Source organism: Pinus tabuliformis, chromosome X, assembly GCF_031772625.1.
Source record: "Pinus tabuliformis cultivar Carrire ecotype Pingquan chromosome X, CPIR1, whole genome shotgun sequence".
NCBI lineage: Eukaryota > Viridiplantae > Streptophyta > Pinopsida > Pinales > Pinaceae > Pinus > Pinus tabuliformis.
Genome location: NC_142308.1, coordinates 469,605,098 through 469,625,031, shown reverse-complemented (window position 1 = coordinate 469,625,031; position 19,934 = coordinate 469,605,098).

Below are 19,934 nucleotides of genomic sequence, written 5' to 3'. Positions count from 1 at the left end.
TGTTTGTTCAAGGTATCCAACATGAAACTGTGAAGTCGCTGTTGAAAATCCTGCCAAATTCTTTTTCTTTGCACCTAGAAGCTGCACATTACAAGCTGACATTTTAGCTAGTGAAGAGAGACCCCCTGCAGTACCCATCAATTTCGCTGCAACCGGACTCCCTGCAATAGCAGATAAATTGGGGGCAATGTGTCCCATCCTACTCTCAACAAAATCCAAAACCTTCTTTTTTGTTGCATCAACTGCAAGCGCTCTATCACATGCATCTAAAGTATTTGGCAAGTTTTCTTCTGATATAGGCTTACCACTAGTGGTAGATGCAGTGACAGAAATAACCATAATGATTGCCGAAGGTAAAAGACCCTCAATATCAACCAGAGTTAAATCGATCTCATTTCCAATTTTCTTTACAACTCGAGCATAATCAATTGGATGGTGTACAAGAGATTCTAACTCAGGAAACTTCAACCATGAGTAAAGGGATAACCATGAGCGTAACGACTTATGATGGTTCTACTTATCTTGTCATGAATTAATTGCTTAACTAGGTGAGGTGCATTGGATTAGGTGTTGCATTTGGGTTGTTGGTGTGACAAGGGGTTTGGGGGGAATTATGGTTGGAGTTTGTTGGCACAAGACTCATATAAGTTAGTTGAGTATGAAATTATTTGGTGTGGTAGTGATTGCATGCCCATAACGCATGAGACAACTTTAGATTAGCATGTGATAGCAATACATGTGAGATAATTGCATTAATGGAAAATGTAGAATTTGAGGTGAAGTTGGAGTTCGTGGTTTAATGAAGGCAAGAAGTGCATAGACATAGCTAGATGTGTGGTGACCAAGGTGACACCATTTTATCAGAAAAACCTTGGCCACATTTGTTTGGGTTAGACAGGCCCACTGGTAGACCATTATGACTTAGATGAAATTTTGTCAATCAACAAGTTCAAGTTTTTCATATTACCCTTCATAAAATTTTATAAATCTTCTATTGTTGATCACATTGGAATGTCATAGTTGCCAACCAATCTCTTTCTGTTTTGAAGCTTCAAGGCTTCTCTGTCATTGGTGGTTTCTTTGTGAGTTCTTTTAGGTAACCATCTAATCAATGGTGATTGGTTGAAAAAGAGAATCCCTTTTGATATCCTCTCCCTGGAAATGCAGGCGGAGGTAAGTAGAAGAGAAGGGAAGGTCCTAAACATTCACATGTTTTGTTCCAATAAGCCAGGATTGCATGCCACTTTGCTTTAAATTCAACGAACAAAAGGAGTTTGTCACTTGTTAAGGTGATTTTCTAGGAGATGCCTATTGAGAGTATCTGGCTACAAAGTTTAGATCCAATTTCGGGTGTCATATATCTTCTCATTGCAGCCCACAAGTTATATACCTGAACTGTTAAGTTTAAAGAAACTGGAAATGCAAAGTCTCTGTTAATCTAGGTTGTCATTGATGTCAATATAGCAGTGTTTGTGATGGAAAATTATTTGATACATGACTTCCCATTGATCATAATGCTCATAGTGATGATATGATGAGATGGAGGACCCAAGTCAATTAAACAACAATTGAACAGCAAATGACGCAGGAGGTCAATTGAACAACAATTGAACAACAGTGTTTGTGATGACAAATTCTTTGATACATGATTGCCCATTGATCATAATGCTCATAGTGATGATATGATGAGATGGAGGACCCAAATCAATTGAACAACAATTGAACAACAAATGACGCAGGAGGTCAATTTAACAACAATTGAACAACAGTGTTTGTGATGGAAAATTCTTTGATACATGATTGCCCATTGATCATAATGCTCATTGTGATGATATGATGAGATGGAGGACCCAAGTCAATTGAACAACAATTGAATAACAAATGACGCAGGAGGTCAATTGAACAACAATTGAACAACAATGTTTGTGATGGAAAATTCTTTGATACATGATTGCCCATTGATCATAATGCTCATAGTGATGATATGATGAGATGGAGGACCCAAGTCAATTAAACAGTCGATCATGATGGCTATTTGAAATCATCATAAGGTAACTTTGCAGACTCTGTGTGGGAAATATGAAGAATTGTGAAGACTCCTTCATATGAAGACAGGTTGTCATTGATGTAGCAGTGAAGCTGTAGATTGACAGAACATAGTGAAGAAGATTTTGAGAGCAGTCTAATACAATCAAAACATTTCTTGACAAAGCAAAACTATAGTGTCGGAGCCCTTGGGGTTGGTGCCTCAGAATTGGAAGGATTGATGTCCTTGGAGTAGGTGATCCTAAACACAAGGTTGGTGCCTTGAGAAGATAGGGTTGGAGCCTCACAAATGACCAAGTTGGTGCTTGGCAACAGATTGGAGCCTTATATATATTGTACCTGATTTATTGTAAAGATTATATTAATAAAAGCATTTATTCCTATTGATCATTTTGTGTTCTAAATATAAATAATTTAACTGGTAAAAATGACAATTGAAAAGAAATACTAATTCACCCCCCCTCTCAATATTTCCAACAGTCTCTGGTTCAACTGTTTCATGGAAAAAAAATTCAGCAACTAACAATCGACATGCACGCATTCTCAAAGCAGGTGGCGTGCTCTGGAAAATTTTTGTTTGTTCAAGGTATCCAACATGAAACTGTGAAGTCGCTGTTGAAAATCCTGCCAAGTTCTTTTTCTTTGCACCTAGAAGCTGCACATTACAAGCTGCCATTTTAGGCAGTGAAGAGAGACCCCCTGCAATACCCATCAATTTCGCTGCAACCACACTCCCTGGAATAGCAGACAAATTGGGGGCAATGTATCCCATCCTACTCTCAATAGGTTAACTAAATATTGTAGTTGGCTACCACCCCCACCCCCACACATATATCATGTGTTTGTACTTGTGTATACTACTGTTTAATGCACGTTTACATGCATATAATTTAATACTATCCATTTCACATATATGGCATTTTTATTTAATATTTAAACATATAATTTTATAAAGTTCTTACATTGAAATTGGATTAAGCTCAATATTATACAATGAAATTACACAAATTCATGGCATTTAATAAATTATTCATATTGAAAAAAATTAATAATAAAAATGAAATGAATTTGAAACCATTAAAAAGGAACCAATATGAACTAGCAAATATACTACATATTGATAATAATTAACAGCTCATTAAATTAGTAAATATGCTATAAATTGAAGGCAATTAATGGCTCATTAAACTGGAAAATACACTACAAATTGGTGGCATTTAATTACTCATTAAACTAGTAAATATATTATAGGATAATGAATCAAATCAACCAATTAATAGCTAATAGAAACAAAACTAAAATTTATTAAATTAGTAAATATGCTATAAATTGAAGGAAATTAATGACTCATTAAATTAGTAAATATGTTATAAATTGAAGGCAATTAATGACTCATTAAACTGGAAAATACACTACAAATTGGTGGCAATTAATTACTCATTAAACTAGTAAATATATTACAAGATAATGAATCAAATCAACCAATTAATAGCTAATAGAAACAAAACTAAAATCTAATCATGTTGTAAGGGACTGATCATGTTACCATTAGTCTCCTCCCTAAACATAATAACTCATCTATATGGTTTAGTTTTTTTGTAATAACAAATAATTAAATTTGTACTTGTTAGTAGACCATTGTATATCTACCTTTTGTCAACCATGACTATGGTACTATGTAAATTAAACAATATAACATCTTGTAAGAAAATTTTGGGTAAAAATGTATTCACCAATATTAATATTAACTTTTGTTTAAAGTTCTTCATCGGCAACTAATCTTTGAGGATATGGTTGTATTTAAGAAAACAACTTAAAGTGATTGTAGAATCTAAAAGAAATCTTATGATTAAATCCTTAAAATGACGTTTAAAATTTGAGAACTATCAAAATTACTTTAAAATTGCATCAATTGATATTGGCATATGTCATCAATAAATAAGCATTTGAAAATGGGATATTCTTTTGTTGCATTGATTTCTTGATGATATTGGGGAAAATAATAATTTTCATTGACTTTAATGGTAATATATATGACAAATATATTATATTTAATTCAATTTGACAATAATTTAACTTTAAATGATTGGTTCACAAATATTGATTTCAATAATAATACAATCATGTATTAAATACAAGCCCTAAGCCTTTTACAATCTTTCCTAGTGTCATCATTCATTGAACATTTGAAGAAAATGAAATTGGCCAATTACATTAATTTTAGCAATATTAATTAGTTGCATTAATTTAAGTGATAATGCATTTCAAAATGATTAGTTATCTCCATGAAGATTAATTAAATCATGTAAAATATATTGTGGTAATTTAGGGGATTATATAGTAAAAGTTGTTACCAATAATGCAACAATTCAATCACAAGATAAAATATAGAATATACATGCATACATATATGGAAGAAAAGAAAATGGAGAGTAATTATGGAGTCAACAACAAGTATTCTTTATTAATATAGGTATGATCTAATTAATATACAAAATGACCTGTTTCACAGGAATTGGCAATACAATTTTAGGTGAGATTCTAATTTTGTTTTGTTTAAAATGTGTTTTTTAATGCATAAATGGATTAGGGTTCTTATTAGGGTGTTTTTTAATGCATAAATGGATTCTCTAATTTTCTAGGAGAATTTAAACAACTAATCTTCTATAGAGAAACACATATTCTTACAGATAGAGCTTTCTCAAATATTTTTTTACCTAAAAGCTCACTCCATACTTTTCACATAATAATTAAATATACAAAAACTTATTATTTTATTATAATAATAATTTAATCTTAAAATAACAATTAAATTTAAAAACAAAATTCTATCTTTTTACTCCATCGAGAGGATATTCTGCACCCACAAATATAATCGTCATAGACACAAACCAACACTAACAGCTACCCTCCCGTGCACACTGATGATACTAATCACTTGAGTTCTCATGTCTCGGGTCCCTATGATGTGGGCCCGATGGGTCTTGTTTGTTTGGTGACTTGTGTGGATGGATGATATGCATGGAAGTAAATTACATACAAGACATAGGAAAACATCATTGATTGTATTAATAATGAAATAAGAGCAAGATTACAACCAAAGTCTTGATGTCACAAGTCTTTTCAGAGGGATCCAGCCAGCATGTTCCTCAAGCATTCACTCTTTGAAGATGGATCTCCCAACATACAAAATTCTCTCTCACTCATAAGTTTTACAAAAAGTTAAGGGCACTTCACAACCTTCCACGAGCTATCAACAATCCCACACTTTTCACACTCACACCAGCTATCTAGCAAACTCACAAACACTAACAGCACTTATCAATCCAAGAATTTACCAACTAGCCAACTATCCAACTAGCAGAGCATAGCAATGGTGAGAGTTTAAATAGGAGAAGGAGTCTCCATGAAAGGTGGAAGAGTGAGCTTATCTCCAAGGAAGGGAGCACAAATGATGGAACTACCACACCAGAGGAGGAAAGGTGACACAAACTATGCCAACTACCAGGTCTAGAGTCATCCAGAAGGTCGACTGTTGGAACAAATTCACCCAATCTAGATCATTGCGAGTGCATAACTGAGCTTTAGTGCTGACATCGCTAGTGAGTAATGTAGCTAGTCAGATCATCGCTAAATATAATAAGTAACCTCGCGCTGGAGCATGAAATCAGACCATCGCGGGAATCAGATGTACTTCTGCGTTGAAAGCGCGGCTTGACTGTTTATGAGCGCCATTCAGTGCGTGTATTAAGTCCATAGTCGCGATGAGGCAGATAACTTAGGAAAAGTGGGTATTTTATTATAATAATAATTTAATCTTAAAATAACAATTAAATTTAAAAACAAAATTCTATCTTTTTACTATTAAAATTAAAAATATTTATATAATATTGTTTCAAATTTCCTTGAAATTAGATATATAACCTCCTAGTAACACTAACTAAACATTAAACTTTCCATATAACCTCTTACTAACCCCATTAAGTTTTCCATAGGAAAATTGTGAAATTCCCTCTCCTCCGTAAGGAAAACCATAAAAGCTTCCATTTCGTTGGCCACTAAAATGTCAAATATGAATAATCTCCAATTGTATATTACATGAGGAAATAGTTACTTCTTAATAATAAAATAATTGAATTGTTATTGAATTTTACCGGATGGTTTTACAAAATAAGACACGCACACAGGGCCAAATATGATATTCCAACACATTGGCAAAATCATCCAGAAACATATTACAATATGGCGCAAGTCTTACATTCACGCTCACCGACAAACCATTGGGCAAATGCACAAATCACAAATCCATAAATCTATGAAATAGAGTACAGGCATGCCACATATGATATTCCAAGACATGCACGCAAAATGCATCATGTTTATTGCACAGATTTTATTGATTAAATGCCCGAATATCTCAACTTCACCGTGAAGTGAAGTTTTATTGAATTTATGTACAAATCCATAAACCAAATAGAAACCAAACCACTGCCTTTGTCTCACCTCCACCATTGGTCATGGAGACCCCATGTTCCTTGTGTAAAATGGATATGTCTCAACTGGACAAAATTCTTGTCTAATTCACTCTCTGTCTTTTAGTTTCTTTAGCGTCCTTCCTCTTTGCTCTTCTGAAATATGCCAGGATTGCAGTTTTTTATTTCTTCAAAAAAGTTTCTTGCTCCCAAGTTTGGGCGTTCGCTTCATATATTTCTCGCTATCTTTAGGTTATATGTGCAACAAACATAAGCTACAACTTCGTGAACCCATTCCATTAACTTATCCTTCAATAATCTGGATCCTCCATTCTAGTATCTACCTTAAGATTGCCTTTGTGATTCCACGGGAATATTTTCTCAAAATAATTTAACAGTGGGTAATCATTGGCAGGCAGCGGGAGGTTATGTTTGATAGCAACCTGTAATTGATAGAAACGACAATTGCACCTGCAGCATTGGCCATTCTCACATAGCGCGTGAAAGACCCCTTGATGAAGGAACATGCTGTCATTGTAATCCGTTTGAATTCCAGGATGAAAGACCCTTCCAGTTCCATGGATAGCTCCACTCGCTTTGGTCGAGGCATTAGCAACAAAATTCAAATGGGCGCGGAGAAATAGCAAAATTGAAACCGCCCACTGCAGATTTTAAATTTTGAAAATTTGAGCGGTAAACTGCAGGTTGAAATTTTTTAAACTTACTGCTTATAGGTGCATTGGTTGAGCCTGTTTACAGCTGCTGGCGTTAGATGTACACAGGACGGGACGGGATTGGATAGAAAGTAGGCCGGAAATGGCGGCAAGGTGCGGACGTCAAAGCATTATCAGAAACTACGTCGTTGCCGGAATATCAATGTTATGGATGTATGAACATCCATAGCAATGTCACATCCCCCTCCAAAAATTCGCATTATAGAAGATGGGGTAAGTATTAATGGCCCAATAGCATGGGATTTATTGGTTGCCTTGATATGGTGGGGCTTGGGTACGACGACCACGTATGTGGTCCCGCCACCCAAAGCCACCACGTGGTACTATAAAAACAAAAACTGCCACCCAATTTAATGCGGATCCTTGGGAAGGGATGGGTGTGGTCCCGTGAGGTACGGGCCTGCCCCCCAACAATAGTAAAAAAATATAATATATGTTATAGGTAGGTAAAGATTAGTAATGGGTTGGTAAAATAGGGGTGGATAAAAATAATCCATAACCATGTTATGAATTAATTCACTCTAAACTTTATATAAATTCATTTTTTTCCATTGCCAAGGGGGAGATCAACGACACGATTTCGAGACAGGGGATGGAACCTTGAGCACTCAGAGACACTGGTGGAACCTTTCCTGCGCAAAATTTTTGTAGGAGGGTGATTTTGGTCCAAATTCAGAATTGGGCAAGTTTTATATGGATTTTACACCTCTCGGCGACAGGAATCCATTGATAGTGTCAGTTTCTGCAACAGAGCTCTCCATTTTTTGGGCACTTTTCAGTGTGGAAGTATAATGCTCCATTTTGTAAATTTGATGAATGTAACTTCTTTTGATGCCATTTTTAATGAATGAAGGCCTCCCCATTGATCGAGCAGGGCCCAGAGACATAGTCCAGGAGGGACGAACTCCGTTATCAAGCTTCTTGTTTTCTTGTCATGCTTATGTGTTTCTTTTTCTTCTTCTCACATGTGCACATTTAAGTTTCTCTTTGGTTAAGCTACAAACTGTTTATGTAATTCTTTTCATGCATCTATAAACAAAAGATAACCTGGATCACAACCCTTAGTGACCAAGCACTATTGCCCAAAACTGTGCAGAGCTTGAGGCTGCCCTCTAGGAAGTCTGCACTGCAAGTATGGAATAAACCCGACTGACTGTCACCCAGAACAATGCAGAAGTTTCCCAAGAAGCTATCTCAGTCTGCGCTTCCCGCAAGCCTATCCATAAAGCCTCTTGTTGGTCAACCGAATAATTTGACTTGGGCAGTGACCCATGGCTGCACTCCTCCCAAAAATTGCGCAGAAGCTTCCAGCCTGCATGCTTACACTGGTTGAAGAAATTGCGCAAATAAGAGGGACAACCACCCGCTGCTTTTCACTACACTGTCTCTAGAAATTATGTAGTTCTGTCAGTCAGTCCCCTTGTCGGCTTGATTGCTACTCCTCCTGAAAATTGCGCAGTTTTCATGGACAGTCCACCTGCTGCCCGACACCCTGCTCGGCCTGGAAATTGCGCAAACATGTCCTGCATGAATTCCTCCCAGATCTGCGCAGTTATGGCCAACAAGATCTCGCAACCTGATCCCGACCTCCTCTGAAAATATTTGCAGTTTTCACTGCCAATGCCTCCTGCTGCCCGCTCTACCTTCCCCGGAAAAATTGTGCAGTTCTGCCTCCCAGCTGAGCCAAATCCCGCAGATGTCACTGTTGTTCGGGATTGCTCAACCCAACCTCTTAGTGACCTTTGTGAATTTTTTTCTGACAGTGTCCCGGAGCCTCGCATCCCGACCTGACATGTGCTCTGTGTTGTTTCAGAGCCTTGTCCTCTCTCCAGGTCACCTGCACTAGGAAACGAAAGACAATTCATCATGGTAGACTAGGGGATTTCTGGATTTGATGTTGTCTCATCATGAGTGATTGCAAAATCATGCACATGGATGAGACATGGCACGACGACGAATAGGATGAACAAGGAGCGAATGCTAGAAGACTTGCTCGCGGTTGGATGAACACATGAAGCATACCAAATACTAAGCGAAGGAGACTCGTGTACATGCATGGACCATCAAGCGAACACCAAGACCATTGAAGACTTCGTGCACTTTTTCATGTGGAGGTGAAACTATGGTACACCACGGGCACACTAATCACTCAACAACACAACAACTTGACATGAACAACACAACGAACATGTGCATACCAACAATGTCATGTTGAGTTGTGTCATAATTTGCCTTGGACACATTACTATTTTGGGTCATACTGTGTAATCAATGTAATGTAACGTGGAAGTCCAAGAGACCCACGGATGAAGTTAAAGAGTCATGTAAGTCGAACAGTCACGAGGGAAGTCGAAGAGTCACAAGGATCAGTTTCAGCCTTGGCTATATATACCCCTCATTTGTACATGTAAACGAATTTTCACCTTGGCTCCTCCCACATAGCCTCGAGAGTCTGTAGTATTTTCTTTGAGGAGTGAGCAGTGGCTCCAATGCCTCACTATTAGGGTTAGTGATGTATGGTGTACAGATGTGTCTTGGGACTTTCACTTAATTCAAAAGCCTGTTAACAAGCCAACACATTTTCACACATGTATTGTATTTGTTTGTAAGACTATTTTTTGGGCGCTTGTAATGCATATCGCTTTAACTTGTACTAAGATAGTTGAACTATTTCAGTTTTTTTAGTGCATATGTTGTTAGAAATGTGTTGTATCAGTTGTATCATTGTCTCCCCCGTGTGGACTACTTCGCCGGACACTTGACAGATTCATTCTTGTAAACTTGTTATAATGATCGTCGCACTCTTGTGGACTACTCCACTGGGTGCTGTATGTGCTATCTATTCACCTTTGTGTTTTTGACTGTCGCATTTGTGTGGACTACTCCATCAGAAGTTGCGCAGATCCTGCTGTGTTGTGTGTCTCTAACATAGTTGGAACTATTCCCTTTTGAATTGAGACTCACTTTCACCCTCTCCCTCTACAGTGAAAGAACTTAGACACAAGTTACACTAAGCACTCACCAAGCACACGAACCTCGCTATTTGAAGACCAAGTATACCTCTCATGTGCTTACAAGCAAGAGCTAAGGCATATCTTTAAGATAATGGAAACCAGGCCATCATACCGGATGAGACTCCTACACCAAACAATATGAGGTCTAGTTGGGACTTCATACCGGGGAGATCCCCTAAATGTTGATGAGTTCAACACCGTCAACAAAATCATAACTGCTTAACAATATGTTAGTTAGACAACTTCATTTAGGGTCTCTCCTTTTGAATTTCCAGTCATATCTATACATCTATTAACATGCATCTTTTACCATATGGTAACTATTGTTCATATCTATATATGAAAAATTAATTAGTTTTTTTTTTTTCTTTTAATTATGCGAACTTCCCTCTTAAGGTCATAGATATAAAAATCTCATAACAAGATAATTAACCAAAATCTTAATTACAAAATAATTACCGAATGCTATTTATTGGGTGTGACATCGTAATAAGTAGCCAAAGAGTTCACACGGTGCAAGCAAAATATGCAGTGGGCAAGGGCGAAGTTCTTGTTCGCGGGGAAGAGAAAATATGCAGGCCAATATAGAGCACATTGAATACAAAATACACGACGTTTGAATTTTAGCGTTGGCTACTCCCCTTCCCTCATCCCTTAGTGATTAGAGTGTAAGATAAAATTAAAATTAATTAATGGAGCTTCCATCGTTATTTGATCAAATCACAGTTTAATCAATGGAATTTTTACCTTATGTGCTTTTCAGTTGTTTTGGTTTCATTTAATGCTCCTTTCCATTCTTTTTGTTAATGCTTGGCTTCTATCAACCTACAAAATAAAAAAAATAGAGTTGGAAAAAGGGGGTTAAAAAAGGGTAATGCAACAGAGCTTTTGAAGTTCCAGTATGATATGATTTTATATATTTAGATATTGGAATGTCGTGTTTGTGGCTTTTACAAGTCCAAAAGTTACGTGTGAGTAAAGATATGTGCCGTGTCTTGAAATAATACCTCTAGTCTAACCGAGGCCGAGGAGTTGTCGGAAAGTTATGGAAATTCTAGTTATATTTGGAGAAAATAATAAGGATTTTTGTAAATCAAGTTATAATTGTTAAACTTCAAAATTTTAGGTGTCTTAGACGTTTTTGATGGTGCTGAATCCATTTCCACCATCAAAAACACGATTCAAACCCTACTTTTATAAGATTTTTTGAATTTTTTTTGCCCAGATTCCTACCCTTTTGGCCGTCCGACAATTCCTCCACCTCGTTAGATGACTCCGAAATAATATTTACTTCATCAATAATAAAATTGTTATTTTATATATTTACACGTAAACATTCTTTAGAATAATTTCAACCCTAATAGTTACCCTATGATCAAATGTTAGACAATAATGAATATGTTAGACAATAATGAATAGTTAAGAGAAAACTAACTACCATATCACCAAAAGTTAGATGATTATAAATATAGTTAAGAGAAAATTAATAATTAAGGAGCAGTTTTTTGATGGCTTAACGAAGAAGCTTATTCCTCTCTCAACTCTCGAGAAGAGAGTTTGTCTTGCACGGATTGTAGGGATTGCTCTATTCGTTCATCGATCCTTAGGGTAACTTTATTATTTTTTTTTATATTTTAATTCTGGCCACCAACTAAGGTTACTTTTGCTTGCACGTGACCAAGGTTTGGAGAGCGACTACACAAAATTCACTAAAATTTTCTCATAGTTCTATTCGTCAATAGATTTAGCTGGCATCGAAAATCTCACGCCATCTTAATGTGTTCCAAGGCTCTCACTTTTGTTGCAGGGCTTCGCTTCTTATTTCTTCAAATTCAACGTAAATTATTCCTACCTGGCTACCTTTTGACGATAATACCTTTGTTTTGTGGATATTGAATAATGTCAAGTTTTTAATGTAAAAATTCATTAAATCTAAGTAATGGTAGTTAAGGAATTGGGTATAATTTTCTTATGATTAATAGTTAGTTAGTGAGTGAGTATGTATCGAAAGTATTTTTGTTTTATGATATTAATAAAATGTATTTGTTTAATTTAAATATAGTTAAATTAATATATAAGCATTTAATTCAAGCATACAATTTTTGTTTTATGATAATAATAAAGTGTATTTGTTTAATTTAAATATAGTTAAAATATAGTATAAGCACTGAATTTAAGTATCAAAGTATCTAAATTGGTATTGTTTTTATTGAAAATGTTGTTTAGAAGGTTTTGCATTTTCTATATAAAGTATAGATAGGTATATATTTAAAAGGTAATTGTTCTTGCCAACTATATTTGTGAAAGATAAAGTTGGATATATTCTTTAGAAAAAACATAAAGATTCAAAATAGAGTTACTTTATTTACTTGGTTATTTGTTGTTTGAATTGACAACCATTTTAATTTATTATCAATAATTTATTATTGTTTTCTGATTGATATTAAGTAAAATTATAGATTTTTTTAACTATAATTTAATTTATTTGTAGAAATTCATTTCATTTTCATGCGTTTAAACCAAATTTTGTAATAAATAATAAATACTTAGTTAATATAGATAAGTGGGTTTTATTTTTAAAATAATTATATAGCACTGGATTTAAGACATATGTGATTCATTTCTTTTGAGTTTAATTTCAGAGTATCCACAGTGATAACCATATTTTGTCAACGTTTCAAATCCCAACAGGGAATGGATCATTCAAAAATTGTCCTGATGATGGATCCCTATCAGGATTTGAAACTTTTATAAGAAAAACTTCGACGTAAATCACATGTAGAAAGACCTTTGTCGACGCATTTCGAACCAACCAGTGTGGTTCATGGTCAGGACAAGTTGAAGAAACAGATCTAGCTTTGCATGTTAAATAGTATGAGCAGAGCCTCCAACGGCTATCTTGACCAACGACTAATTTTGACTTAGGGACCAGAGTCATAAAGTCATTTTTATAATTTAAAGGAAGCTAGTTATATTCGGTGACCATACCTTTAATATATATATATATATATATATATATATATATATATATATATATATATATATAATTTTAATTGGTGTTTAAGTTAATAGTTAGTTAAAAAGGTATCATTTAATAATTAAAACATTATAAGTTATTTATAATTTAAATGGGATTTAGTTATATGGAAGACCTTTCTTTTAATAATTTATATATAAGGTAATTTTAAGATAATAAATAACTTATAATGTTTTAATTATTAAACGATACCTTTTTAACTAACTATTAACTTAAACACCAATTAAATTATATATATATATATATATATATATATATATATATATATATAGATATATATATATTTTAAAGGTATGGTCATCGAATATAACTAGCTTCCTTTAAATTATAAAAATGACTTTATGACTCTGGTCCCTAAGTCAAAATTAGCCGTTGGAGGCTCTGCTCATACTATTTAACATGCAAAGCTGGATCTGTTTCTTCAACTTGTCCTGACGATGAACCACACTGGTTGGTTCGAAACGCGTCGACAAAGGTCTTTCTACATGTGATTTACGCCGAAGTTCTTCTTATAAATATTAGGGATTTGAAATGTTGACAAAATATGGTTGTTAATGTGGATACTCCGAAATTAAACTAAAAAAATAAAAAATTATATAATAATTAAATGAAACTTATATTAATTTTTGGAAGTATCTAAATATTTACGCAGTAAGGCGTTGCCCTTTGAAAAAAACTCCCCTAGCTGCCACTGTGTACCAGTCTGCACCATTGGATAGAATGTTAGACGATTGAAAATTTTTAGACCGTCAAAATAATAATTAGTAGTTAAAAGAAAACTAATAGTTAGGGCACCTAATGGGAAAGTTCAAAAAGCAATAAAAAACTACTTCTTATTGAGCGGGTTCTTGATGGCTTAACCAGTCTATTCCCCTCTCAGTTTTGCAGAAGAGGGTTTCTCTTGCAGGGATTTTCCCATCCTTGTTCAACAATTGTAAGTGAGGTAACAAACCAGCTTCATTCTCTTCATCGCCCCGCCTAATCGAAGCTAACCAGAGGCATAGGCTACGTGACTCCTACTTTCAACCAGTGTTCAACGCCAACAGCAGCACAAACTCGAACTAGTGGCCAAAACTAAATCAAGTCCAAAGCTAAGGGAAAACATACTAAGGTTGCTTAGTTCTGCTTTTGTTGGTGAGTGACTAGGGTTTGGAGGTGAGAAACTATTTCTAGAGGCATTTTTTATTTTTAAAAGGCTATCTATCCATAATGGAGATATGGTTCAGTTGTTTTTGATGAACAAAGTTAGGACAAGATGCATTTTTTTCTATTCTTGAATTCACTGGTCCGTCCAAAGCTTTTGTAAGACAACAATTATTAAAGGGCTTTGTTTTGAGTCTAACTACAAATTTTGTAGGAATAAACCATGAAAAATCTATTTGCATATTACCAAGATAGATAGTAATAAGTTAACCCTTGATATTAATTGCCAACAACACTTCTTAGTAATGGAAAGAATACCACAAAAAATGCTTGACAGTTGAGTCAACACCGCTCATACCATTTGTAGAAGGTTGCGGGTATTCTTCTAGGTGAGGTTGAAGGCCTTCTCGCATGTTGTACAAAGTGATTTCCCACTTCCTAGGTTATTTCCTTCTCGTAAAATTTAACCCATTAAGAGGAGAGGGATCAAATTCAATGCACATAGTCCCATGGTTGTTTTGGCATTCGATATGTCGGCACATGTCTAGAGGTTATCCCTCAATAAATTGCTCCCACTGAACAAGAAACCACTTCAGAATATTAACATTGATTTTATTTTTTAAATAATTCATAGTTCACTTTGTCTATATTCATAAACAATACATACATCCTTTTTTAGTATGTATGCTGACATGTCCCGCCCATGCTTTTTCCCAACTTCAATAGTCAATTCATTTGATGTGTTGAAGAAGAACTTCAATGCAATTCTCATGTATTATAGAAGGAAGTCTATCGACGAAAGATCCAATCTAGAAATGGCAATATAATAAGAGATTATTATAATAATCAGAGAGAACCTTTCAATTTGGAGCTGTTATAATTTTGTGATACAAATTTATGGTTATAATCTACAATCAAATATCAGGATAAGTATAACCAAGCTTTATACTTGGAAATATCTTGCGTTGTCGGTGATTCTTGTCCATCGCCAACTTCCCAAGTGATGTACACACAATCTTCTTCAGTTATCTGGATGTATGGTTCAATTGCCTCTTCAGGAAGGAGGGGACCATCTCTGAGTGTTGGGGTTGCTTCTCGAAGTTCTGAAGGGTTGAACCATGCTTTCCTCTGGTCTGCATCTTCGTCAACAATTCTTATGGAAACAATAAAATTGTGCCATCATCTTCCCAAGTTATTTCATGTTATGTATCGTTAGGCTTCTAACTATTGTGAAAGTTGTAACTGCCGAAGTTAAAATTGGTCCTTGCGGTTTGGAGTCTTCTATAGAAAAAGACACTAAAAAAATGAAAAGTGTAATTATGTAAACCTGTATTTGTATGGTGTTAATACAAAAATATTCATAGTCAATTTGTTATTATATCAATATTACAATAATATTCATATTTACTTAGTTATTATATCAATATTTCTCATCATGGTGTATTTGGGAAGAGATTGACCATGTTACTCGGAAAGAATTGATTGATCTTCCGACCCTTTGTGGGGATATAACAACCATTCTATTCAACCAAACCAATGTTTATTAATATTATTTCTGCAGTGTGTTGTGCGCCCTTTGCAGTAGTTTAAGGTAGATGAGTGTGTTGTCCATATGTAGTTGTTTTGTTTGTTTGATATGTTGTGTAGTTGTGTGGCTGCGAAAGCAATATAGGTGGCACTGGAGATGACGACGATGAGTAATATTACATCTACATAGATGTAAATCAAGGGGATTAAACAAAATGGTAGCCAATTTCTCTAGATGCATATATGGTGTAGCGTGTTCAGCTTGAAAGAGGTTGGTTGTTGGTATCAGATTAAATGCCCTAGCTTTGGTGCATGATGCAATGAGTCCATATTACAATGATCCACAATTACCATGTACATTTCCCTAAAGTTTCATATAATCATAAATATTTGACAAAAATTTTCAAGTGTTTTTCTACATTTCTAAATGTTTCCTATAATCATATAAATATTTGAAAAAGGAGATTAAACAAAATGGTAGCCAATTTCTCTAGATGCATGTATAGTGTAACGTGTTCAACTTAAAAGAGGTTGGTTGTTGGTATCAGATTAAATGCCCTAGCTTTGATGCATGATGCAATGAGTCCATATTACAATGATCCATGTACATTTCCCTAAAGTTTCATATAATCATAAATATTTGACCAAAAATTTTCAAGTGTTTTTCTACATTTCTAAATGTTTCCTATAATCATATAAATATTTGAAAAAGGGAAAGGTTTTTCAAGATTTGAACATGTTGTTTTTCTGCATTGCTAGTTGACTCAAATTTGTTTCACTAATGTTTAATTCAATTGGTTAATGATAGTTTAACTCATTGCTAAATTTTACGTACTTTCTTGGTTCAACGTGAAAGTCATGAAATGTTCTTTATCTCTCTAAAATGAATCAATTAGTTTATAAGAATAAAGTTTTCCTATTACATTAAAATGATTTTTTTAAAACAATTATATAAGTTTTATTGTTGAAAACTTTAACTTGGTAAAAATCAATCTATAATAAATATATTATTTTGTAATTTAAAAAGTTATTATTAAACCATTATTCCTTTAACATAGTAGTCAAGGCTAACTAGAAGTGAGCCTTTGTTTTAACTTTAACACATTATAATGTTTAATTACATATAATATAACATGCTATCACTATCAAGTATCCTAAATCATTAACACATTATAATGTTTAATTACATATAATATAAGAGACTATCACTATCAGGTGTCTTAAATCATTATTGGTGACTTAATAACTTTGACTTTTTTACCATGTCAAATTTACCTAACAATTACAAAGTCAAGTTTTACCAAACAATTACCATGTCAAATTGTTACCTAACAACATTGATCTTTTTCAAATTTATGCCTTGTAACGTTTTTTGCAACATCTTGTGCAATGGCTAGTTTTAATATATATTAAATAAAAATTTATGGTTTAATCAATTTTCACTTCATTATTAATGAGTTTATCCCATTGTATTTGTTTATGGAAAAATTTAATTAATTCCACTAATAAAATTTTAAACATGTTATTCCAACCTTTGCATAAGATAATGCCAACATAATGCCATGTGGATAACTGCTTCACATATTTTATGCCATAATTTGCACATATAGTTGCAATATTAATACATTATTTTTAGATATTTGTGTAATCAATTTTTATTCTTAAGCTTTGAAGAAATTAAATAACACATTTACTATCACTTACTTCCCAATATAATTTAAGCAATTCTTTGCATAAAAAATAGATAAGAATAAGATGTAAAAAAATATTCTAGTACTAAAGTTACAAATTATGTTTGAAAAATTGTAAATTCATATATAAGCGGAAAATTAATTGCTTAATAAAATAAAAAACTTACATAAATTTATGGTAAACCATAACTTTAATAAACATATTTATTTATATTTTATTCTTATCTAATAAACATACTTAAATTAAAAAGTTCTGATAATTGAATTCCATAAATAAATCGCAACTATACATAGTCAATTTTCTATTAGCATCTTGAAATTGCATTAATCAAATCCAACAACACATATCCCAATGTTTAATGTGTAATTTGGTAAATAAAAACTGCGGTACTCTTTATTTGAAATCCCATTTCTAATTAATGGAGTTTTTTTGTTATGTGCTTTTCGATTGTTTTGGTGTGTGGTAATTAAAGAGGTTTGTAGTGTGCATTTCCATTTTTATTGTTAAGGCTGTGTTTTCGTTAGTATTTTGCAAAATAAAAATTAGAGTGGTAGGAAGAGGTAAAAAAAGGAAAAACGGACGGCCTGGAGTATGCCGTAAAACTGCTTTTGCTTGGCTAAGAGCTCGTCTTCCTCGGATGGCCCAAGACCCAGAGGCATCTGGCAGGAGTGAAAGCCTGCTCCCTTACGGACCACCAGCGGGTTATTACAGGTGGCGTGGTTTTCCTTGATAACGGTGATGAGTCAAATCGACATTCGCGGATAGCAACCAGAGATGGTTGTCCTCACTGTTGGTTTGACACCTGAGTTTGATAGGTTTTGCCACCTTCGAAAAAAAAAAAAAAAAAAAAAAGAAAGAAAGAAAAAAGAAAAAAGAAAGAAGGAAAAACGGAACGAAGTTTTTATTGTTATTTGAAGTTTCAGTTTAATCTGATGAGGTTGTTGAAATGTCTTGGTTTGTGGTTTTTATAGAGTCAAAATATATGTGTAATGTCATTTTTAGTGTTGTGCAACAGTGATAGAGGTTTGTAAAGATATTTTTTATAAATTAATAATAAAATTGTTATTTTTTATATTTCTTATTTTTTATTGTTAGATATTTTTAGAATTGTATTGTGTAATATATTTGATTCATCCATATTACATAGTGTAATTTTGGAACTATTTGACAATATGATTAACTATGGAAGTCTCTAATCAATCATTTTTTACTTTTTCAAATTGAAGGTAAATTATTCTTACTTGACTTTCTGTAAAAGATAATACCTTTGTTTCATAGATATTGAATTATGTCAAGTTTTTAATGTAAGAAATCAGTGAATCAAATCTAAGCAAGTCATTGAAATAATTCGGTATATATTTTTTTATAGTATAATCAACATATAAAATTACATATTTTCTTTCATTCATGGCATACTAAACAATACCCTTAATTTGATTACATATTGGAAAACACCTCTAAAAATCATGTTATTTAATCCCTATTAATACACACCCAATACACCTTCCTAATTAAAAAAACTCCTTTCACTAGATATTCTAGGTATCCATTTTTTCATCAACATTTTTTACACCCATTTATTTTTTTTCATTGACTTTCAAATCCATTTTTACTCCCTATATATTTTGTCATTTTTCCTCAATATATATCCCCCAATATGAATGCACGTTGTATGGTATTGCTTCCCAGTGAAGCCCCACATGCTTTAAAAAGAATAATGGAGTGGATCATTATTGAATCACGAAGTTTTGAGTCCAGCATGGATGCAATAACATTGAACATACACCCTACAAGGAACACCCACGACAACTATAAGTGGAGTGGATGTGGAGATAGAGTGAGCAACCAGATATGCAATGATAGAAAGAAAGGGTTGGTGAAGACCATCAAATCCCTTGGAGATCAACAACCTACACATTAGAGAGCTCTTCTAGAGGGATGGTAGAGTTTTTTTATGCATGTTCTTATCTCCTCTACAAATCGACAACCCATGAAGATAAGAGAGGACCCATCATAGAGGCATGTGATTTTATGAAGAAAAGGACCCTATCATAGCATGTGGGACCTAGGAAAAGTTCCACACAAGAAGTGTAGAGAGCAGAGATCACAAGAACCACTACTTAGAGAGAGGATCACCATAACTCAAGAAGGTGTCTGGAAGTTTAAATACCTAAGGGTACATTGTTGCCATGGTAGTGTAGGAGACAAGGAGAGAAGCACCTCCATATTATGGTTGGTATAAGTAATGAAGGAGAAGAAAAAAAGACAA